This window comes from Orycteropus afer, unplaced genomic scaffold, assembly GCF_000298275.1.
Source record: "Orycteropus afer afer isolate SDZICR_OR568_19922 unplaced genomic scaffold, OryAfe1.0 scaffold00350, whole genome shotgun sequence".
In the NCBI taxonomy this organism is placed as follows: Eukaryota; Metazoa; Chordata; class Mammalia; order Tubulidentata; family Orycteropodidae; genus Orycteropus; species Orycteropus afer.
Window position 1 is genome coordinate 2,833,197 of NW_006921937.1, and position 25,195 is coordinate 2,858,391.

Consider the following 25,195-nt stretch of genomic DNA (forward strand, 5'->3'; position numbering starts at 1 on the left):
AAACAGGCACAAAAAATGCTGAGAGTCTAGTTACTGCTATTCCTATGGGTAGTAAAGATCTTTGTCTCTGTCTCAAGAGTCTCATATCATAGTACCCATTAATTTGTGACAGGCTAACTTATTATCTTTGAAGAATGGTTAAATCTCAGACTTAGCAATTCTTAAATACCTCATATAGCTCTGATAATTTAATGAAATAATCTGTGTAATGGTTTTAGTGAACCAGCATATATATGCTATTGTTGTTGTTAGGTAACATTGAGTTGTTTCCAACTCATAGCAACCCTGTGCACACCAGAATGAAACACTGTCCGGTCCTGTGCCAGCCTCACAATCCTTGCTATACCTGAACCCATCTGTTCTGGTTACCTAGTGTCACTCTGACAAAAATATACCACAAATGAAGTGGCTTGAACAACAGGAGTTTATTCTCCTACAGTTTGGAGGCTTTAAGTCCAAGTTCAAAACACCAGGCTCTAGGGGCTGGGTGAAAACCCCTCAGTCTTGGGGTCCAGCTCTGCCTCCAGCTCCCAGCCCACTGAAGTTAGAGGCATTTCTTCACTGAGACAGCTGCTGGCTGCTGAGGCTGAGAAGCCCAAGGTTGACAAATAAAATTGCACAGTCTTGATGTTACTAGACCACACAGCAGGCCATTAATTTAAGTCCATTGTAAGTCCCAAGGTCAGCAGAGCATGGCAGGCTGCTGAACAATGACATGGCCACATGCAGGGTCCAAGCATGCCATAAGCTAGAGACCATTCCCAAGGCTTCTCCTCATATAGAGGAAGCAGACCACACCCCAAAGGCAACTACTCAGCTTCTTGTGGTAGATCCCATCATGGAGTTGATTGCCAGTCTCATCATGGGGAATAACTACCACCAGCTGCCCAGTCACTCAACCAGGCCTAGCCCAGTTGACACACAAACATAACTACCACACCATCTTTGCAGCCACTGTGTCAGTCCATTTCACTGAGGGCCTTACCCTTCTTTATTGACCCTCCACTTTACAAAGCATGATATCCTTCTCCAGGGAATGGTTCCTTCTGACAACATGATCAAAGTATGTGAGACAAAGTCTGGCCATTCTTGCTTCCAATGAGCATTCTGGCTGCACTTCTTCCAGGACAGATTTGATAGTCCTTTTAGCAGATCATGTACCCTTAGCATTCTTCTCCAACACCACAATTCAAAAACATCAACTCTTCTTTGGTCTTCCTTATTCATTGTCTGTTCCCACATACATAAGAGGCGATTAAAAATACCATGGCTTGGGTTAGGTGCTCCTTAGTCTTCAAGGAGACATCTTTGCTCTTCATCACTTGAAAGAGGTCTTTTGCAGCATATTGGCCCAATGCAATATGTTATCTGTTGTCTTGACTGCGGCTTCTATTGGTGTAGATTGTAGAATCAAGTAATACGAAGTCCTTGACAACTTCAATCTTTTCTCCATTTATTGTGAAGCTGTTTATTGGGCCAGATGTTAGGATTTTTGTTTTCTTTATATTGAGGTGTAATCTATATTGCAGACTGTAGTCTTTAATCTTCATCAGTAAGTGCTTCAAGTCATCCTCACTTTCAGCAAGCAAAGTTGTGTTATCTGCGTATCTCAGGGTGCTAAAGAGTCTTCCTCCAATCCTGATACCATGTTCTACTTCATATAATCCAGCTTCTTGGATTATTTGCTCAGCATACAAATTGAATAAGTATGGTGAAAGGATACAATCTTGACACACACCTTTCTTGATTTTGAATCATGCATTATCCCCTTGTTCTGTTCAAATGACAGCCTCTTGTACAGGTTCCTCATGAGTACAATCAAGTGTTCTGGAATTCCCATTTTTCTCAATGTTACCCATAATTTGTTATGATCCATGCAATTGAATGCTTTTTCAAGTCAATAAAACATAAGTACATGTCTTTCTGGTATTCTTTGCTTTCAGCTAAGATCCATCTGACATCAGCAATTATATCCCTTATTCCACATCCTCTTCTGAATCCAGCTGGCATTTCTAGAAGCTCTCTGTCAGTATATTGCTGCAACCATTTTTGAATTATCTTCAGTAAGATTTTACTTGCATATGCCTTTGTTCAATAATTTCCACAATCTGTGGGATCACCTTTCTTTATAATGGGTACAAATATGGATCTGTTCCAGGCAGTTGGCTGGGTAACTATCTTCCAAATCTCTTGGCATAGCCAAGTGAGTGTCTACCGTGGGGCATCTGTTTGTTGAAATATCTCAATGGGTATTCCATCAATTCCTGGAGCCTCATTCTTCATCAATTCCTTCAGTGCAGCTTCAACTTCCTCCTTCAATACCATTGGTTCCTGAGCATATGCCACCTCCTGAAATGGATGAACATCAACCAATTCTTTTTTGGTACAGTGACCGTGTATTCCTTCCATTGTCTTTTTGATTTTTATGTATCATTCAATATTTTTCCCATAGAACCTATCAATATTGCAACTTGAGGCTTGTATTTTTTCCTCAGTTCTTTCAGCTTGAGAAATGTCTTCTTCCCTTTTGGTTTTCTAACTCCAGGTCTTTGCACATTCCATTATAATAATTGGTTTTGTCTTCTTAAGCTGCTCTTTGAAATCTTCTGTTTAGCTCTTTTATTTTGTCATTTCTTCCATTTGCTTCAGCTACTCTCCACTCAAGGGCAAGTTTCAGAGTCTCTTCTGACATCCATGTTGGTCTTTTCTTCCTTTCTTGTCTTTTTAATGACCTCTTGCTTTCTTCATGGATGATATTATTGATTTCATTCCACAATTCCTCTGGTTTTTGGTCATTGGTGTTCAATGCATCAAATCTATTCTTTAAATGGTCTCTAAATTCAGGAAGGATGTTATCAAGGTCATATTTTGCTCTTGTGAACTTGTTTTAATTGTCTTCAGCTTCAAGTTGAACTTGCATATGATCAGTTGATGGTCTGTTCCACAATCACCTCCTGGCCTTGTTTTGGCTGAAGATATTGAACTTCTCCATTGTCTCTTACCACAGATGTAGTCAATCTGATTTCTGTGTATTCCATGTGATGAAGTTCATGTGCATAGCTGCCACTTATGTTGAAAAAAGATATTTGCAATGAATGTTGTTGTTGTTGTTATTTGCCATCGAATTGGACCTGACTCATAGCAATCCCTCCTTGGGTTTCTGAGGCAGTATCACTATGGAATAGATTGCCCAATCTTCCTTCTGAGGAGTGGCTGGTGGGTTTGAACTGCCAGCCTTCTGGTTAGCAGTCAAGTGCCTTAGTCACTATTCTTGTAAAATTCTATCATGACCTCTTCAGCATTATTTTTATCACCGAGGCCATATTTTCCAACTACTGGTAACTCTTTTTTCCAACTTTTGCATTCCAATCACCCGTGATAATCAGCATATCTTGATTGCATGTTCGGTCAATTTCAGACTGCGGAAGTTGATAGAAATCTTCAATTTCCTCATCTTTTGCTTTGGTGGTTGGTGCACAGATCTGAGTAATAGTAGTGTTAACTGATCTTCCTTGTAGGTGTACAGATATCACTATTACTGACAGCTTTGTATTTCAGGACAGATTGTGAAACAGTCTTTGTGACAATGAATGCCACACCATTCCTCTTCAATTTGTCATTCCTGGCATAGTAGATCATATGGTTGTCTGATTCAAAATAGCCCAAACCAGTCAATTTCAGCTCACTAATGCCTAGGATATCATTCTTTACGCATTCCATTTCATTTTTGACAACTTCCAATTTTCCTAGATTCATACTTCGTACATTCCATGTTCCAATTTTTAATGGATGTTTGCAGCTGTTTCTTCTCATCTTGAAATGTGCCACATCAGCCAATGGATGTCCTGAAAGGTTTACTCTACCCATATCATTAAGGTCATCTCTACTCTGAGGAGTCAGCTCTTCCCTAGTCAAATTTTGAATGACTTCTGGTCTGAGGAGCTCTTCCTCCAGCACTATATCGTACAATGTTTAAGAGCTATTCATAAAGTTTTCTGGTAATATCTCAGTGTTTCACTGCTATTCATAAGGTTTTCACTGCCCAGTTGTTTCAGAAATAGATGGCCTCTTCCTTCTTCCAAGTGTGTCTTAGCCTGAGAGCTCTGCTGAAACCTGTCCACCATGGGTAACACCCTGCTGGCATTTTGCAACACCGGTGGCATAGCCTCCAGCCTCACAGCAACATGTAAGCCACCACAGAATGACAAAGTGACAGATAAGTTCATCTCCCTTAGTTGTTCCTAACCTATCTGTGTCCACCTACCTTGGGCCTTGGCCTTAAAATAGAGCCTCCCTCCAAAGGAAAGTAGCCCCCAATCCCTGCATCCACCTACCCTCAGGCCCCAACCTTAAAGTAGAGCTGCCCTCAAGTGAAAAGCAGCCTCCGAGCTGAACCTGCATATAGAAAGTACTAAATATATGTTGGCAATGGATGTTATCACTGCCCCCAAATCAAACCAATACACAATTAGTGCATTAATAATAGGAATGTTTTAGAATTTTACATATATTAACTTCACATTGCTTTTTCTGTCTGTGATGAACCATCTAATATGCTCCCGTTAATTCAATTGTGATTCTTGGAGGCTCAAATCAGCTCTACAAAGATGGAGTTCATGGTTTTTTTTTTGTTGTTTTGTTTTTTTAAACTCTTATAACCAGGTCAAATGGTATGGAAAATAAATAATATTGAAGGCATTTTTTACAGTATAACTTGAGACTAGAATTCAAAAAATTTCAGTGGTGAAAGAAAACTTAATAAACTAATCATACAACAAGTGGATTTAATAGTCTGCCAAAATTTAATGACTAAAACACCAAAGTCTATGGTTCTTTATGTACTTGATCTGAGGAACACTGGAAATATGATTTTTAAGCCATCTGTGAACAATATAACTTACTGATACAAAATGAATTAAGAATTATAAATGATAATGTAGCTGTGATAACTATGGAATCCATCTGGAATTCCTTCTGTTTTCTTTCCATTTTATTTCTTTATTTCAGTTCTGACTTTGAATTATTGAAAAGGGGATGGCTTTTTTGGTACTAATGGCAAATTATTTCACTTTTTATGCCCTTTAGAGGGTGCTTCTGGTTTCACATGCTCTGTCTTTAGCAATTCTAAGATTTTCTAGTTTAGGATTATCCTAACAGCCACCAATCACTTCTGGTCTCATGTCCCTGGTAGTTTTCCTATGGACTATATCAGATTTTTCTCCAACAGTGAGTTGTTTAATGAGTAAAAGTTTAAGGAGAAACAAGATATTTTTATAATCTCAACATATCCCTCCCCAAAATACATACTAATGACAAAGGGAAAAAGAGTAACTTTCCAGTAGAGAAGCCCAGCAAACACAATCTCAACTAAGATGATCATTACCAAGAATCAGATAAATCCCCATCACATATCCTCTGATATAATACAGAGATAATGAACACAGCACTTCTGGGGTATTCTTTGGAATAATGCATAACTTCAATTCAAGCATGAAAAAGCATCAAACAACCCAAATTGTAAAAATGAGAAACAGTGTACAAAATCATTGACCAGGTCTCTTTAAAGGTCTTCAGGCAACTGAAGACAAGAAAAGACTGAGGAACTGTCAAAGACTGGAGGATAAGGATGTATGACAAACTTAAAACAACGTGGAACCCTGGATTAGATCCTGGATCATAAAGAGCAGTTTAGTAGAAAAACTGACATAAACTAAATCAAGTCTATTGTATAACATTGTACCAAAGTTAATTTCTTAGTTTTGATAACTGTATTTGGGTTATGTAAAATGTTAACATTAGAGGAAGCACAATGAAGATTATATGGGAACTCTGTACTCTTTTTCAACCCATTAGACTAAAATTATCTCAAAATAAAGAGTAAAAAGAAAAAAGTGAGTTATTTATTAATCACGGCGTTAAAACTCTGGTTTTATTTTCCATGCTAGAAATGAAAAGTGAGTAAGTAAAAGGATACAACAGATAACTCTAAAAGCAAGATTAATTTGTAATGTGGAGGCAGAGAATAAAGTGACATTGCTTATGAAAGAAATTCAGCAAAATGGCAATCACTTTGCTTTGGTCTCTTAAGGTGTATGTAGTAGGAAATAAGCATACTCTATTTCACAAAATAGATTTTAAGACCCTGTACCTTTTATTTATCTACTTTCTAGCTTCTATTTATATGTATAATAGATGTTTCATGAATGTGTTGGTCATTAAGGCTCAGATCACAAACTTTATTTTTTTTTCTGGAGGCTGAATATCTGCTCTATAAACTTTTAAATTGCATACTTAATATAATGTGCAAAATGGAAATAATAATTTCTTTTACTTTTAATTCAAAATTTCTTTCAGTATTGGAACATATACTTAAAGTGGATTCTATAACACATTTTCTTTGACCAGTAGTAATAAAAATGTTTCATTTTTCCACTTAATTATGTTGAGTGTTCATGTTAATGAATTAAGGAGTGAAAGGGATTCTTTTGGAGAGGCTAGAAAAAGGATGCCAATTATATTTATGTTCATACAAAAGAATTTTCATTCTGCTACCATCTCCTCCTTTAGACATATTTTTTCCTCAAAACCCTAACACATTTTTCTTTCTTTATCATTTTTGTCAGAAGGTATTTTTCAGGCAGGTTCTGTGCATTTCACCATGACAATGATGGACAAAGCATGTACCTTGTCTTTAGGATCATCTAGAATCAAGACTGTCAGGGGCTCTGCTGGAAATCTCAGCTCCTTCTTCTGAGACTATAATCTTGAAATACCTTCTGTACTAAACTGTCACTTATGTCTGAAATTACACCACTGGAATTTAATTTCATGCTTGCTTCCTATTCAAATGCAACCACAACTAAAAAAAAAAAAAAAAGTAATACTTTGAATTATATAATTAATTCCATTCTAACATGATAGCTGGCTGAAAGTCTGTTTGAATAGGAAAGACTTAGAAAACAGGGCACCAAGAAGCAAATAAAAAATGATGAATTTAGAATTAATGAGACCCAAGATTCAATTGCAGCTTTTCCATTATTAACTGGTTAACTTTGGATACATTAGAAAAAAAAAAAAATGTTGTTGTCACATTCACTCCAACTCATGGTGACCTTATTTGTGACAGAGTAGAACTATGTTCTGTAGGGTTTTCAGTGGCTGATGTTTTGGAAGTAGATTGAAAAGCCTTTCTTCAAAGTGTTTGAGGGTGGACTCCAACTTCTAATCCTTCAGTTGTCAGCCAAGTGTGTGAACTATTTACACCAACTAAGGACTCTTCCCTTCTTCTAGCTCCATTCCTTCGTCTGTTAAATTGGGAATATTTACTTCATCTCCTTAAAACACTGTCAGATTTAACTGAGCAGATATCTGAAAACACCTAAATATGATAACTGAACCAAAGTAAGTGCTGAAGGATATACACACACACACATATTTAATTGAAGATACAATTTGTCCCCTTACAATTTTTCCTTTAGGACCAAATTTTACTAATTTAGAGACATCAACTTTACACACAGATGTTTAAATACTCTACTGGAGAAATCCTCCAATCTCATCTTTCATAAGTTTGCATCTTGAGGACTATGGATCTGCCACATGCCATTGTTCTGTAGGCACTCAAACCAAACCCCACTCACTGCCATTGAGTCAATTCCAACTCATAGTGACCCTATGAGACAAAGAAGAACTGCTCCACAGGGTTTCCAAGGCTATAAATATTTATGGAAGCAGACTGCCTCATCTTTCTCTCACAGAGCTGATGGTGGGTTCGAACTGCTGACCTTTTGCTTTGCCATCGAAAGCTTTAACCACTGTGCCATCAGAACTCCTTTCTGCAGTCACAGAAGACAAACAAAAAACAGCTGTTCTCTTTTGGCACCAAGATATAATCTTGGTTTCTTCCAAAGCATCCTAAGCTGGCTTGACCTATTTGGATGAATGGAAAAAGGTTATTTACAACAGAAGAAATCACTCTGCCTCCTGGCTCTCAGGTAGGAGCTCTGGGTCAATCACTAAACATGAGCTCACTTGGAAAGCCTAGGCAGGGTGAAACTCCAGAGCTTACCCCATGGTGAGTTGCTTTATGGAGATGGGAACCTATTTATAGTGTGTCCTAGGCAGATACTTAGCCTTTTACATGGAGAGCTAGGGTAAATCACGGGCCAGGTTTAGCTCATCTGTAGCAGCTGTCTCTGACTTCTTACTGCCTCTTCCCTAATGTGGGAAGGCATGGCTCAGGCTCTTGTTTGTCCTGTCTCTGTGGGAACACCTTCAACAACTATCTCAATATTGAGAAGAACCTCTAAATAGCACTCTTAGAGAGTACAGGTATATGTTCCTTAATGTCCACAATACATTCTGTGAAATAGAACATTACATGATTTGGACATTGTGCTGTCATCATCTTCTCTGCTAAGCCAGCTGCAGGAAAGGCTAGCTTGCCCTTGAAAAGAAGTCCAATGGGGTGGGGATGGTGCAGGCCAAGGGGCTGAGGGACTCAACCAATTCTGGGAACTCCAGGGCACTTATCCTTCATTGACACTCTACAGGACCACACCGGGCAAAATGCAAGAACTAGACCTACTATGCCATGGAAGCCATGGGGGACCAGGTTTGGGAGTTTGGGCCTGGGCCTCCATCACTGCAGACTAGGAGGCTTCTGGCCTATGTATAGCAACTGGGCAGAAGTGGGGCTCCAGTCTCAAGATGAGGGTGTAGTGTTTTGGCACTCAGACACTTGGGTGCCCTGGCTGACGAACATATATCTGGTTAGACGTTGCCCGACAGACATTAAATGACTCAGACTAATAGTTCAAGGAAGCTATATTTGCAAGTTACTTTTAGAATCTAATTGTGTTCTCTTTCATTTAGAGGGCAATTAAGACAAAGCAAAGCAAAACAAAAATCTTATTTTTCCCTGAGGCTTTTCAATGAGGTTTACTTTATTCACTTATGTTTATACATAGGTATGTATCACTTAATGTCCATTACATGTTCTATGAAATAGGACATTATGTGATTTGGACATAAAGTGAACACTATACTAAAATTTATGGGAGCTCACTTCTGGTTCTACTCATCACCACTGCTGCCACCACTGCTGCTGCTGGAGCTGCTGGTAGATAGAAACCAGAGAGATGGGCACCGGCAGTAGCAGTGACTAAAAGGACAGGGTAGGAGCAGAAGATGAAGCAAGTAAGTGAGCAAGAAGGAAGCAGAGTGCACCCAGCCCTGACTGCTGTTCTTCCTCCTTGAGCAGCAGGGGCAGCCCCTACAGCTGCTGCCACTACTGCCACTGCCTAACCACCAGACAAAGCACATGTCCAGAGTCAAGTCTTTTGCCTTACCTACCTATATCCTACCCATGGTCCAATGGTGGGTTGTTGTTGTGCAATGGTAGGTAGGGTCTTTAAAGCCATTAGAGGAAAATAATAAACAACAGGAGGGCTGCTTTCTTTCTTTCTATTTTTTTTTTTTTTAAGCCTTATGAGGCCATGGATGTGTATGGGTGTTTTAATTAAAGTTGTGTGTCCACTTGACGGAGACTGTGGTTTTGAGTGATTTGGAAGCTGGATATAGTTATTCCCTGTATTGAGATTGTAATCACCTTCATGGTGAAATCTGCTGTGAACCACTAAGTAGTTGAAGGGGAATTACCTTCAGGGTGTGGCCTACTTCCAACATATATGGAGAAGCTTTGGGAAAGGTCTACTTTTTTGGCACATTTGGATCCTGCATTTGGCTGAGTCTTCATCTCCAGTTCCTGGACTTGAACCAGTGGCCTACTGTGCTGTCTACTGATCTTGGGATTGTGCCATTGACAAACCCAGCCAACCTTGGGTTTGTCAGCCTCAGCCGCCAGCACCTGTGTAAGTCAGAAGAACCTGCAACACCAGTGGGCCTGGAACAAGCAGAACTGAAGCACAAGGTTGAGGGGCCTTTACCCGCCACCTAGAGCTAGCACTCTAAATTTGGACTTCTAGCTTCCTAAACTGTAAAAGTATAAATTCCTGTTTGTTAAAGCCATCCACTTGGGTTTTTCTGTTATAGCAGCACTAGAGAACAATGGGCTGGATGTTGCCCAAATGGCATTAAGCAGCGTATACCTGTATTTACTTCAATTTGTCTCATTAAGTAAAATAATACTAATCAGAAAGCATTTCTGTCATCATCTGCATTTTCTATTCCTTGGAGATTTCTTTTAATGAGTATCACCTCTGAATAATCTGAAAAAGTAACCACCAATTGGAAAATATCACCAGAATAGACAGTACACCCCCATATATCTTCCATTTGTTTTCTATGATAGTTATTCTCTATGCTTATGAGTGAGTCATATTGATAATTCAAAGCCAGCTGGCAACGTACACAATCAGTATTATTAAGTTATTTTATAGTCATATTAATGAGCTCTGGTGAAGAAGCGTGTAAGGTATGTGACTGCTAACCAGAAAGTGGGTGGTTCAAACCCACCAGCCCTCTGTGAAGGAAGATGGGAGAATCTACTTATGTAAAAATTTACTGCCTTAGAAACCCAATGGGGGTCACTATAAGTCATTATTAACTCAATGGCAGTAGATTTATAGTCATATTATTTTGACTCAAACAGGATGACTCATTTTTATCACTGATCTTATTCACTAGGTACTAATACAAAAATTCTTCTCAATATTTTAAGGAATACAGAAAATAAATTTTTACTAAGTAGTCTCTGAACTCAAGGAGTTTATTATCTTGGGGATGAAAGTAGGGTATCTAGTAAGATATTTGACTATTCTCAAGGTTTTTCAGCTTTGAGGGTATTCAAAAGTATGAATGTGGGTGGCTGGTAGCAACATCAATTGGAGAGATACATGGTAGTAAGCATCACAAGTTTCAAAAAATAAACATTCTCTTTTTTCCCAGAAATCCCACCTCTAGGAATTATTGTCATCTGTGTAAAAATTTATGTACAAAATTATCCATCACAGTGCTATTTATAAAAACAAGCCATGGAAAACATTAAGTACACTCATCAATAAATTATTGTACATCTGTTGAACATTACTGTCATTAAAATGGTGATGTGAAAAATATATCAATAACTTAATGATAAGGAAAAGTATTCACAATATTTTAAATGAAAAATCAGGTTAAAAAACATGTGTAATATGTTTCTAATTTGTAAAAAGTATATATAGGTAAATTTGAAAAAAGAAAAAAGACTGGATTATCTACACCAACCTATTCCATGATTATTTTTGGGTGGTAGGATTAACATTAATTCTATATGTGTTTCTATATTTTCACAAGTTTCAGTAATGTTGTTGTTGTTGTTAGGTGCCGTCAAGTTGTCTTCGACTCATAGCAACCCTATGGATAGCAGAACGTAACACCACCTGGTCCTGTGCCAGCTCCATGATCCCTGCTATACTTGAGCCCATCCCCACAGCCACTGTGTCAATCCATCTTGTTGAGAACCTTCCCTCTTTAGTGGACCCTACACCTTACCAAGCATGACAACCTTCTCTAGGGAATGGTGCCTTCTGATAATATGACCAAAGTAGGTGAGACGAAGTCTGGCCATACTTGCTTCCAAAGAGCATTCCAGCTGCACTTCCTCCAGGACAGATTTGTTAGCAGTCCATGGTACTTTCAGCATTCTTCACCAGCACCACAACTCAAAAGCATCAATTCTTCTTCGGTCCTCCTTTATCATTGTCCAGCTCTCACATGCATATGAGGAGACTGAAAATATCATGACTTGTGTCAGGAGCAATCTAGTCCTTGAGGAGAAATCTTTGGTATTCAGCACTTGAAAGAGGTCCCTTGCAGCAGACTTTCCCAGTGCTATTTGTTGTCTGATGTCCTGACTGCTGCTTTCATTGGCATTGATTGTAGAGCCAAGCAATGTGAAGTCTTTGACAACATCAATCTTTTCTCCATTTATCATGATGCTGCTTATAGGTCCAGTTGTGAGGAGTTTTGCTTTGTTTATATGGAGATGTAATCCATACTGCAGATGGTAATCTTCAATCTTCATCAGTAAGTGCTTCAAGTCATCCTCACTCTCAGCAAGCAAGTTGTGTTGGGAGCATATTGCTGGTTGTTAATGATTCTTCCTCCAATTTTGATGCCACATTCTTCTTCATATAGTCCAGCTTCTTGGATTATTTGTTCAGCATACAGATTGAATAAGTATGGTGAAAGGATATAACTCTGACACACTCCCTTCATGCCTCTAAATTATGCAGTGTTCCTTTGTTCCATTTGAACAACAGCCTCCTGGTCTATGTATAGGCTCCTCATGACAAATGTCATGATAATATGACATTGTACAAATAAGTGTTCTGGAATTCCCATTTTCTCAATGTTATCCACAGTTTGTTATGATCCACACAATCAAATGCTTTTGCATAGTCAATAAAACACAAATAAACATCTTTCTGGAATTCTTTGCTTTGAGCCAAGATCCATCTGATGTTAGCAATGATATCCCTTGTTCCATGTCCTCTTCTGAATCTGTCTTGCACCTCTGGAAGTTCTCTGTTAATATACTGCTGCAACAGTTTTTGAATTATCTTCAGTAAGATTTTCCTCTGGTAGTGTAGCGCCTAAGGTACTTGACTGCTAACCAGAAAGCTGGCAGCTCAAACCCACCAGCCACTCTTCAAAAGGAGGATTGGGCTATCTACTTCCATAGTGATACTGCCTCGGAAACCCAAGGAGGGGTTACTATGAGTTGGATCCAACTCGACGGCAAACAACATCAACAACAGATTTTACTTGTGTGTGATATTAATGATATAGTTTGATAATTTCCACATTCTGTGGGATCACCTTTCTTTGGAATAGGTACAAATATGGATCTCTTCCAGTCAGTTGGCCAGGTAGCAAATCTCTTGGCATAACCAAGTGAGTGCCTCCAGTGGGGCATCTGTTTGTTGAAATATCTCAATGAGTATTCTGTCAATTTCTGGAGCCTTGTTCTTTGCCAATTCCTTCAGTGCAGCTTTGAGTTCTTCCTTCAATATTATTGGTTCTTGATCATATGCCACCTCCTGAAATGGATGAATATCGACCAGTTCCTTTTGGTACAGTGACTCTGTGTATTCCTTCCATCTTCTTTTGATCATTCTTGGATCATTCAATATTTTGTCCATAGAATCTTGCAATTTTGCAACTCAAGGCTTAAATTTTTTCTTCAGTTCTTCAAGCTTGAGAAATGCTGAGAATGCTCTTCCCTTTTGTTTTTCTAACTCCAAGTCTTTGCACATTTCATTTCAGTAATTGGTTTTGTCTGCTCGAGCTGCTCTTTGAAATCTGTTCAGCTCTTTTATCTTGTCAGTTCTTTTGCTTTGGCTACTCTCTGCTCAAGGGAAAGCTTCAGAGTTTCTTTTGTCATCCATTTTGGTCTTTTCTTATCTTTTTAATGACCTCTTGCTTTCTTCATAGATGATGTTCTTGATGTCATCCCATAATTCTTCTGTCTTTTGGTCATTGGTGTTCAACACATCAAATCTGCCCTTTAGATGATCTCTAAATTCAGGAGGTATATATTCAAAGTCAGGAGCTCTGGTAGCATAGTGCCTAAGGCACTTGACTGCTAACCAGAAGGCTGGTGGTTCAAACCCACCAGCCACTCCTTGGAAGGAAGGTTGGGCAATCTACTTCTGCAGTGATACCACCTCAGAAACCCAAGGAGGGGTAGCAATGAGCTGGGGTCGACTCAACGGCACATAACAACAACAACAGCATATTCAAGGTCATATTTTGGCTCTTGTGGACTTGTTTTAATTGTATTCAACTTCAAGTTGAACTTGCATATGAGGAGTTGATGGTCTTTCCACAATCAACTCCTGGCCTTGTTTTGACTGAAGATATTGAAGTTTTCCATCTCCTCTTATAACAGATGTAGTCGATCTGATTCCTGTGTTGTCCATCTGGTGAAGTCCACATGTATAGCTGCCATTTGTGTTGTTGAAAAAAGGTATTTGCAAAGAATAAATCGTTGGGCTTGCAAAATTCTATCATGCTATCTCCATGTATTATTTCTGTCACCAAGGCCAAGTTTTCCAACTACCAGTGATTCTTCTTTGTTTCCAACTTTTGCATTCCAGTCACCAGTGATAATTAATACTGATGATTGCAAGTTTGGTCAATTTCAGACTGCAGAAGTTGATAAAAATCTTCAATTTCCCCATTTTTGGCTTTGGTGGTTGGTGCATAAATTTGAATAATAGTCATATTAACTTGTCTTCCTTGTAGACGTATGGATATTATTCTATCACTGACAGCCTTATACTTCAGGACAGATCTTGAAATATCCTTTGTAATGATGAATCCCACACCATTCCTCTTCATATTGTCATTTCTGGCATAGTATATCATATGCTTGTCTGATTCAAAATGGTCAAAATCAGTCCATTTCAGTTCTCTAATGCCTAGGATATCAATCTTTATGCATTCCATTTCATTTTTGACAAGTTCCAGTTTTCTTAGATTCCATGTTCTGATTATAGTGGATGTTTTCTGCTATTTCTCCTTAATTTCAGTTATGTCACATCAGCAAATGGAGATCTCCAAAGCTTTACTTTATCCATATCAGAAAGGTTGGTTCTACTCTAATGATGTAGCACTTTCCCAGTCCTATTTTGAGAGCCTTCCAATCTAAGTGGCTCATTGCCCTGCACTGTAGCAGACAGTGTTTCCGGGTTATCATGTAACTGACAGTGTTTCTTTACTACTTCTCAAAGAACTGGACAGGCTCCTCCTTCTTCCTAGTCTGTCTCAGTCTTCAAGCTGTGCCAAAACCTGTGCACGATGTGCAACCCTGCTGACATTTGAAACACCGGTGGCACAGCCTCAAGCCTCACAGCAACATGCAACCAGAGCATGGCAATCTGACAGAAAAGTCTATCTCCTTTAGGTGTTCAAAACCTCTCCACCCTCCCTTTACCAGGATCCCTGCCACTTGTTCACTCTCTCCTGGATGCCCTGGCTTTCCTTTCCTTTCCCCTCCACTTTTCTTTTCACTTGGGGATTGGGGCCCGGGTCCCTTCCCTTACCTGGATCCTTCTGCCACTTGCTCACTCTCTCCTGGATGCCCTGGCTTTCCTTTCCTTTCCCCTCCACTTTTCTTTTCACTTGGGGATTGGGGCCCGGGTCCCTTCCTTTACCTGGATCCCTCTGCTGCTTGCTCTCTCTCTCCTGGAGGCCCTGGCTTTCCTTTCCAACCCCCTCTGCTTTTCCTGCCACTTGAGGGTTGGGGCCTGGGTCCCTGCCCTTACCTGGATCCCTCTGCCACTTGCTTGTTCTGTCCTGGATGCCTCAGCTTTCCTTTTCTTTTTCCATCCATTTTTCCTGTTGCTTGGGGATTAGGGGCTTCATCCCTCCTCTTACCTGGATCCCTCTGTCACTTGCTTACTCTCTCCTGATGCCCTGGTTTTCCTTTCCTTTTCCCTCCATTTTTCCTGCTGCTTGGGGGTTGGAGCCTGGGTCGCTCCCCTTACCTGGATCCCTCTGCAGCTTGCTCACTCTCTCCTGGATGCCCTGGGTTTCCTTTCCTTTCCCTCTGCTTTTCCTGCTGCTTGGGGCTTGGGGCTTGGGTCCATTCCCTTACCTGGATCCCTCTGCAGCTTGCTCACTCTCTCCTGGATGCCCTGGGTTTCCTTTCCTTTCCCTCTGCTTTTCCTGCTGCTTGGGGCTTGGGGCTTGGGTCCATTCCCTTACCTGGATCCCTCTGCTGGTTGCTAGCTCTGTCCTGGACTCCCTGTCTTTCCTTTCCTTTCCCGTTCACTTTTCCTGCCACTTGAGGGTTGGGGCCTAGGTCCCTCCCCTTACCTGGATCCTTCATCCACTTGCTCACACTGTTGTTGTTGTTAGGTGCCGTCAAGTCATCTCCAACTCATAGCAAACCTATGCACTGCAGAATGAAACATTGCCTGGTCCTGTGTCAGTCTCATGATCCTTGCTATACCTGAGCCCATCATTGCAGCCACTGTGTCAATCCATCTCATTGAGGGCCTTCCCCTTCTTTGTTGATCCTCCACTTTACAAAGTATGATGTTCTTCTCCAGGGAATGGTTTCTTCTGACAACATGACCAAAGTAGATAAGAAGTCTGGCTGGCCATTCATGCTTCCAAGGAGCATTCCGGCTGTACGTCTTCCAGGACAGATTAATTAGTCCTTTTTGTACCATGGTACTCTTATCATTTTTCTCCAACACCACAATTCAAAAGCATCAACTGTTCTTCTATCTTCCTTATTCATTATCCAGCTCTCACACACCTAAGAAGTGATTGAAAATACCATGGCTTGGGTTAGGTGCACCTTAGTCTTCAGAGAGACATCTTTGCTCCTCATCACTTGAAAGAGGTCTTTTGCAGCAGATTTGCCCTATGCAAAAGAAATAGCAATAAATATGGTTTAAATGATTTGCTTGCCTTTAAAAGGCAATTATAATAAAGACATTAAAAAAAAAACTTAGCCATTTTGTGTCATGATGTAAAAAATTTCAAACAATGTTTTGTAACTATCTATATGTCTTGTCATTCTTTAGATTATTCTATAAAAACTAATTTCACATACTTGTTTAAATGTAGGGAATGCCAAAGACAACAACAATTCAAATAATCTCTAAAGCAAGCATCTGGATGCTTATTCTCTACAAAGCTCTATGCTAAACAATGTGATGAATACAGGATGAATAAGAAACAGCCCTTGCTGTCAGGGTGTGCAGGGTGCAAAGTTCTAGACAGGTGAGGTGACCTGTCCAAGGGTAGCCATCTAATTGGAGGCAGAGCCAGGAATTAATAAATTAGACACTTCTGGAGCCCAAGGAGCCTTAAATCCTATCTATGGAGCTTTGGTGATGTAGTGCCTAAGGCATTTGACTGCTAACCAGAAGTCTGGTGGTTCAAACTCACCAGCCACTCCTTGGAAGGAAAGTTGGGCAATCTACTTCCATAGTGATACCTCCTTGGAAAGGAGGTATCACTATGAGTTGGATCCAACTCCACAGCAGTGAGGTTTTTTTTTTTTTTTTTTTTTCTGGTATGATACTTGTACTGCAACCTGCTCACAGAATAGGCATCATCAACCTTCTCTCCTCCCATTGTGTTACATCAGTCCTAGAGACACATGAAGCAAGACACACAGACCATCATCAATCCAGATCTCTTTCCTATTGTGTGCACTGTTGCCTGAAGCCTGCCACTGCCTCCATCCTTGTCTCCTCCTTATTCTCCTTTTCCTTTTAGTTTTTATTTTTACTAAGGTATAACATACACATCTCAAAATTCCAATATTTATAAGGTTTGCAATGAAACACTGTCCTGCCCCTCCCCAACTATTTTTTTTTTCCTCACAAGTAATCACTTTCACTTGATTATTTTGTCCTATAGATTCACGACTTTAAGTAGCATTTTTCACCATTACTTTCTGCTTTTTTGTTGCAGGCAATGCCAACTGACTTCTCACACTATAGAAGATTAGACTATATATTGTCTAATCCGAAAGATTAGACTATATCTAGTCTAATCCCTGCCACCTTGGAACTGGGGTCGACCAGCAGGGAGATGAGGTGGTGGGGACGGACCTCTCTCCCCTTCCTCAGGCCCTTTCCGCTTATGCGTATTCTGCCCATCCCCTTATTCTCCCAGTGAAAATTGTTGTTGTTGTTGCTATGTGCCGTGGAGTCAGACTCGATTCATAGCGACCCTTCCTTGGGTTTCTGAGGCAGTATCACTATGGAAGTAGATTGCCCCATCTTCCTGAAGGTATATGGTAATTTTTATTTAATTAATATTATGATGAATATATTTATTATATTATTGTATTTAATGTTATTATAATTAATGTTATTAATATAATAATTACAGTACCTAGATACTATTTATACAATATTATTTCTTTATACATTCTATTTATAGCTGAGACATGAAGCAAACTACCAGCACTATTTCTTTATCAAATAACATTTCGTTTTCCCTGTAGTTATATAATTTTTCATTTGCTTCCTATTTTATGCGCTTATTCACTATTCTTTGGTGGCTTAGTGGATAAGGCACTTGACTGCTAATCAGAAGGTCAGCAGTTCAAACCCACCAGCTGCTCCATGGAAGGAAAACTGGGTGACCTACTTCTGTAAAGATCTACAGCCTTGGAAACTCAATGTGGGTCTCTATGAATCAGAAAGGACTTGATGGCAGTGAGTTGTTGTTTTTTTTTTAATTCATTATCCATCCTCAAATTCTTCTACAATTATTTAAGTCTTCTCTCATGATTCTTTTTTGAAGATTCTTCTATTGAATTTTCATTTTTATTGATAATATTTTTAATATGTATGATCTCTTTTTTGTTATTCAAATGTTTATTATAGTATCCTCTTCTTATTTTTGTTTGCATAATCTTCTTTTATCTCTCTGTAGATATTAAAAACTCACAGCCATTGAGTCATGTCTGACTCATAGTGACCCCTTCTTGGGTTTCCCAGGCATTACTATGAAAGTAGATTGCCCAACCTTCCTTCCGAGGAGTGGCTGATGGGTTTGAACCACCAGCTTTCTGGTTAACAGTCAAATGCCTTAGGCACTATGCCACCAGAGCTCCCAAAAAACCCAAACTCACTGCCATCAAGTCATTTCCAACTCATAGCTTCCCTCATTGGGTTTCAGAGGCTGTAAATCTTTACAGAAGTAGATCACCCCATCTTTATTCCATGGAGCAGCAGGTGGGTTTGAACCACTCACCTTCTGCTTACCAGTCAAGTGCCTTATCTACTATACCATCAGAGTAGATATTAAGTGATGTTATATATTTTTAATTTTATTTTTTTTCTACATCATCTCTGATTCCTCCAAATTGCTTTAATTATGTTTCTTTTGGTCTCTATATTTCAAATTATGCTTGCTTCCTATGTCTGATAACCTTTGGTTGTGACGGTTGGTTTTGTGTGTCAGTTTAGTTAGGCTATCATACCAAGAAGGAGCTCTGGTGATGTAATTGTTATTTGGCTGCTAATCAAAAGGTTGGTGGTTTGAACCCACCAGCTGCTCCATGGAAGAAAGATGAGTCAGTCTTCTTCCATAAAGATTTGCAGGCTTGGAAATCCACTGGGGGCTGCTATGAGTTGGAATCCATCCTATGACAAACAGGGTTTTTTTTTTTTTTTTTTTGTATCGTACCCAGGGATTTAATTAAGACCAATGTAGATGTTGCTATGAAGATATTTTGTCGATGTGATTAATATCTACAGTAAGTAATGTGGTGGTCTCATCCAAGTTGAAATGCCTTATAAGTAAAAAGAGGTTTCCCAGAGAAGATGAATTTCTGCCTCAGGATTGCAGCATCAATTCCTGTCTGAGTTTCCATCCAGCTGGCCTGCCCTACAGATACCGGACTTGTCAACCCCCACAATTATGTAAGTCAATTCCTTAGTATCTCTTAATCTATATTGATATAATCTATCTTGTTGTTTCTGTTTCTCTGGAGAACCCTGATAGATATAGTTGCCTTCTCATATTTTATAGTGTGGTAGTGAAAACTCATTGGTTGCTTTGACTGCTTGAATGGCCCTTTAATTAATTCATTTCAGAATTGGGTTATTATCCTGGGAAAACTCTGATTTCAACACTTTTAGAATATTCCTCTTGTGTTGGTAATGTTCCTCATTGATTTTCAATGTCCTGTCTGGATGGTAAAAGCCTGGCTATGGATACCCAAGTGGAGGAAGGTGGCTAAATTCACTTAATCCTCCGTTTTTCAACACAGTGGCCATACCCTCCATTTTGTCTTTTATCCTCCCCATACATGACCTTCTGTCTTACCCACTTCAGAAAATAAACCTCACGTTTTCAATAAACATTACTGAGGTCAATTGAGAAATCTTATTGAAGATCAAAATTTGTCCAAACATATCTGTCTATAGTGCTGTCCTATTTTTTGGGGAAAAAAATGTGCTTTAGAATTTCTAATATCAAATCATAATTTAATAAAAGTAATATAGAAATGTGGAGCATCAAACCTAACTCATGTAAGATGGAAATGATGATGGGAACTGAAACCCTTGTTTTCTCACTAACCAAAACCTGACTTGGGCATCCTATCCTTTTTTTTTAAATTGTGATTTGGGTGAAAATTTACAGAGCAAATCAGTTGCCATATAGCAGTTCACATATACTTTGTTGCACGACATTGACTACAATTTACCACAATGCAACATCTCCCCTCCCACTTCCTCCCAATAGTTACCTCTTCCCTATGTCCATCCCTTCATGCACTCCTGCCCCCTGAGCTATCTCCCTGTGCATAAACAGCCCTTATTTCTCCCATGATTATTCTCTCCAATGAGTGTATCTACCTCAGGTAAATGTTTACCCCATGTGCCTTTCTTTTGTTTGGCTGGAAGTCACAGGTGTGGGTTCAATTCCAGACCTGAAGGGCAGCTAGGGGCCATAGTCTCAGTGGTTCCACTAGGCTCTATCAGACCAGCAAACCCGGTCCCCCCCCCTTTTTTTTTTTCTCCAAATGATTTTGAGTTTTGTTCCATATTGTTCTTCCTCTCTATCCAGGATAGCCTACATAAATCCCCCTCCAACTGGTTGACAGTGATAGCAGGGCACCATCTAGTTCTTCTGGTCTCATAGTCATATAGGCTGATGATCGCATGGTGTACCAATCGGTAGGATTAAGTTTTTCCACAAATCTTTGGTTTTCTTAATTCTTCTTTGCTCTGGATGAGGAGAGACCCATCATTACATCTAGATGGCTGCTTGCAAGTTTTTAAGATCTCAGTCGCTACTCACCAAAGTAGGAGGTGGAACAATGTTTTGTGTAGTATCTTATGCCAATTGAGCTTGATGTCCCCTGAGACTATGGTCCCAAGCCCACAGTTTCAACTACTAGGTCCCTCTGGTTAGCACGCTGTGGCCAAGAAGTGACTACAACCTTGTCCCTTGTCAGCTCTACTATACACCTGGAAATTCTTATAGAACACACACATTCACTTGTAGAACCATTGTCTGCCAGCTCTATGCATGGTCTTGGGTACATTCCCGACAGCATAGACATAACTAATCATTCAGCCTGCCACCCATCTATCCACCCATATATATACCCATGTTTGCCTTCACTGACAACACAGTACTGTACCTGTAAAAAGGTTCATCTTTGTTGTCTGCACCTTCCATGTACCTCTCTATGTCTTCATCTTCTTCAATGCTACCACATCCTATGCTTCTTTAAGAGGGCAGCCCAGTTTGACATGTCTTCCAAAATCAGGTGTAACCAAACACCTTGAAGTAACCAAACTCAGTGATCTGAATAGGCAGTGTATTCCTGTTCATCTCACTTCAGGTCACTAGAAGTGCCTTACCAGACCACCCCTCTAAGATCAGGTAAACTTTCAGTCTGAAAATAAACATTTATTTTTTATACTAAAAATAATATTTAATCCCTGGCATTTTTCTATGGTAGTTGAGTCTCTAAAGCATTCTGTTCAAGAACATAAACTTTCCCAGGACTCTATTTGAAATGACATCAAAGAGTTGAGGGAAAAACATTTCTTTTCCACCATAGTGACACTTCTTTGATATTTTGAAAGATCTCAATTTTTCTTTGAGTCTGAGTATTATTTTCTTTCTGATGACATCTGATGTTTGAAACAGGTCTTGTTAGTAAAATTGAGGTCACCTTCCCTTTGATTAAATGGACATGATTAGCCCTATCAATCAGGCTTTCTAACATTTTTCCATATAAATTAAGCTTTGGAGCTTTGAAAAATATGGAACAATCAAATTACTGTTATTTTAATAGATACAGTATGTCATGCTGTAGTTAGGTTTATAATGGGAGCTCATTACCATATTCATTACTGTGAATTATAGGAGTTTCCTGGCTGGCCTTCATTAACCATCTGGCTTTAAACATTGATTTGTGGTTACGTATGTTATTTTTAGAAAAAGCACCTGAACATATATTAAAAACATTTGTTTCATCATAATACACATATTTTTAAAGGCCATGAATCTCTTGAAAATGTAGATTCTGGTATAGATATATCTTTGACTTATAGTCAGGTATTATTTATCCCAAGGAAATACCAGCCATGTCAACAAGTCTTGGTCTTGTAAGCTCCTTTTCCTTAAGAAATTTCCTGGTAAGTGATAAGAAAGGAGAGTAGATAAGAAACAAAAATCTAATTCTGTAGATTTCCATCCCAATGTAGTTGAAAATTTTATATAATGTCAGATCTTAGATACTGGGGTACTTTGAACTCAAAAGAGAGGATACTAAAAGCATTCATTCATTAATTCATTCAACAAATATTTACTAAGCACATTTCAGGTGAATAAAGACTGTTCCAGGTGATGGGCATGCGGGGATGCAGCAAGGCCATTGCTCCACCAAGATGGGCAACAAAGGAAAAGGAAAATAAACAAAGAAGTATAAAGAAAAAATAGAACTATGCAGTAGAGAGGAATTAAAGGAGAAAGCCTATTTTAGACTCTATATATCAGAAAAACTCTCCTAAGGATATGATATGAGAACAGAGACTATATGAACAACCAATAGAATAAGCTTCTGGGCAGAAGTGGCAGTGAGTTCAAAGGATCTTAATCTGTAAAGAGCTTGGTGTGTCATGGAACAGAAAAGAACTCTCTGTGTCCAGAGCACAGTCAGTGCAACAGGTTATTTAGGCAATGAGGTTGGAAATGTTAGCAAAGATTATGATGAGGAGTTTGGATTTGATTATGATTTATATTTTTTAAAAAATTATTTTGACTATTATGTGAAACAAACAAACAAACAAACAAATAAAAAACTAGAGGGAGGCAAGAGTTGGAACATGGGCACCACTTAGGAAGCAAATATAGTAGTCAAAGTGATAGATAATAATGGCCTGGACTATGGCAATGACAGAAGAGGTGGAGAGAAATAGATGGGTATAGAGTTTTGGAGATAGAGTCAACATAGCATATTGATACACTCGCTGGATGCCATCAAGTCAATTCTGATTCATAGTGATCCTATGGGACAGAGCAGAACTGCCCTATGGAGTTTTCTTCACTGGAATCATTACAGAAGCAGATTGCCAGGTCTCTCTTCCATGGAGCCTCTGGGTAAGTTTAAACCACCAACCTTTCAGTTAGTAGCCAAGAGCTTAACTGTTGCACCACTAGATGTAAATAATTGGGGAAGGATAAACAATAAGAATGACTTCTAGAATTTTGTGTTGAACAAATGGAGGATAGAGGTACCATTTATTGAGATGAAGCATTCTGGAGAAGGGACAGATAGGTACATTAAACTCACTGACATCAAGTCAGATCCAACTCATAGAGACTCCTCCTTGGGCTGCTGAGGCAGTATCACTACGGAAGTAGACCACCCAAATTTCCTTCCAAGGAGTGGCTGGTGATTTGAACTGCCAGCCTCTGGTTAGCAGTCAAATGTCTTAAGCATTTTGGGGCAAGATAAATTTGAGATGTCTATTAGGTTTTCAAAGGAGCTCTGGTAGCATAGAGTTTCCAAGGTTGTAAATTTTTATGGAAGCAGGGTGCTCCATTTTTCTCCTATGGGAAAGATTGGTGGCAGATCGATTCATCACTTTTGCAGGAGGGACTACAGAAGTGGGGAAAAGACCATGATTGGGATATGTACATAATTGTAGATAGAAAAGGGCTATAGGATTGGTTCTGGACCTTGACTACCTGGCTAGGTGGAGGTACTGATATGACTCATGACCCTGTGGCCTGATTCTTAACCACAAGGTTGCTACAAAAAATTGCCAGGAACCCAACCTTAATTTAAATTAGAAAAGGGCACACTCAGGCAAATTCCCTAGTTCTTTATGTAAGCATAATCTATTTTCAACCACACTCTTCCTGAGCATAAACTGCCCCGTCCTAGGTGTGTCTGAAAACTTGTCTATGCATAGCCACAATGTTGATTTAAAAAGTTAGAAAGAACTCAACTGGCATCTGAACTTATGTCAAGACTCAAAGAGGAGTTAGGGCTCCTGCTGTAGATTACAGCCTTCCACAACTCAAGTGCTTTAGAATTTAAGCTTTAATATAGTTCAAACCCCCAACCTTTCAGTTAGCAGCCAGGCACTTTAACTACTGTACCACCAGGGCTCCTCAACATAAAAGAAAATCCAAAAAAACAAACTCACTGCCTTCGAATTGGGTGTAATTCATAACGACCCCTCCTTGGGTTTCTGAGGCTGTATCAATATGGAAGTATATTGCCCAACCTTCCTTCCAAGGAGTGGCTAGTGGGTTTGAACTGCCAGCCTTCTGGTTAGCAATCAAAATGTCTTAGGTACTATGCTACCAGAGCTCCCCAACATAAAGGAAGAGGTCCAATAACCAGATCTTATTAACTAGGAGGAGTGGCGCTATGAGACTACTGTTTTGGGATTCTGAGAGGAATCTTCTGAGGAGGGAGATGACCCAGAAGGTTTTCCCCTGGCTCACAGACCAAAAAAAAAACAACAAACCAACCAACTATTATAGTGACCCCTCCTTGGGTTTCTGAGGCGGTATCTCTACAGCAGTAGATGCCCAGTCTTCTTCCCAAGGAGTGGCTGGTGAGTTTGAACCACCAGCCCTCTGGGTAGCAGTCAAGTGCTTTAGGCACTACACTACCAGAGCCAATTAGAAAGAGAATGCAGTTGCCTTGTACTAGGGCTGCCAAGGGTCTTGGGTAGCTTAGTGAGAATGGAACTAGAAGTGCTAGAATAAGGTGGAAGCTGCAGCCAATTGTGGACTGCTACTGGAACTTCCTGATAAAACCAAAACCAAACTCACTGCCATCAAGTTGATTCTGACTCATAACGACCCCCGTTGGGTTTCTGAGGTGGTAAATCTTTATGGAAGTAGATTGCCTCATCTTCCTTCAGAGCGGCTGGTGGGTCTGGTTAGCAGTCAAATGGCTTAGGCACAGGAACTTTCTGATAGGTAGGAAGAAATGAGAAATAAGCCACTTCTCTCCTCCTTCCAATTTCAAATGATTCCCATTTGTACATCCTAATAGGAAGCCGCTGTGTCAATCCAACAAGCTGGACTGACACAGTGGCTGCAATAATGGGCTCAGGCATAGCAAGGACTGTAAGGCTGGCACAGGACCAGGCAGTGTTTCCTTCTGCTGTACATAGGGTCACTATGATTCATAGCTTACTCGTTGGTACGTAACAATAACAACCAC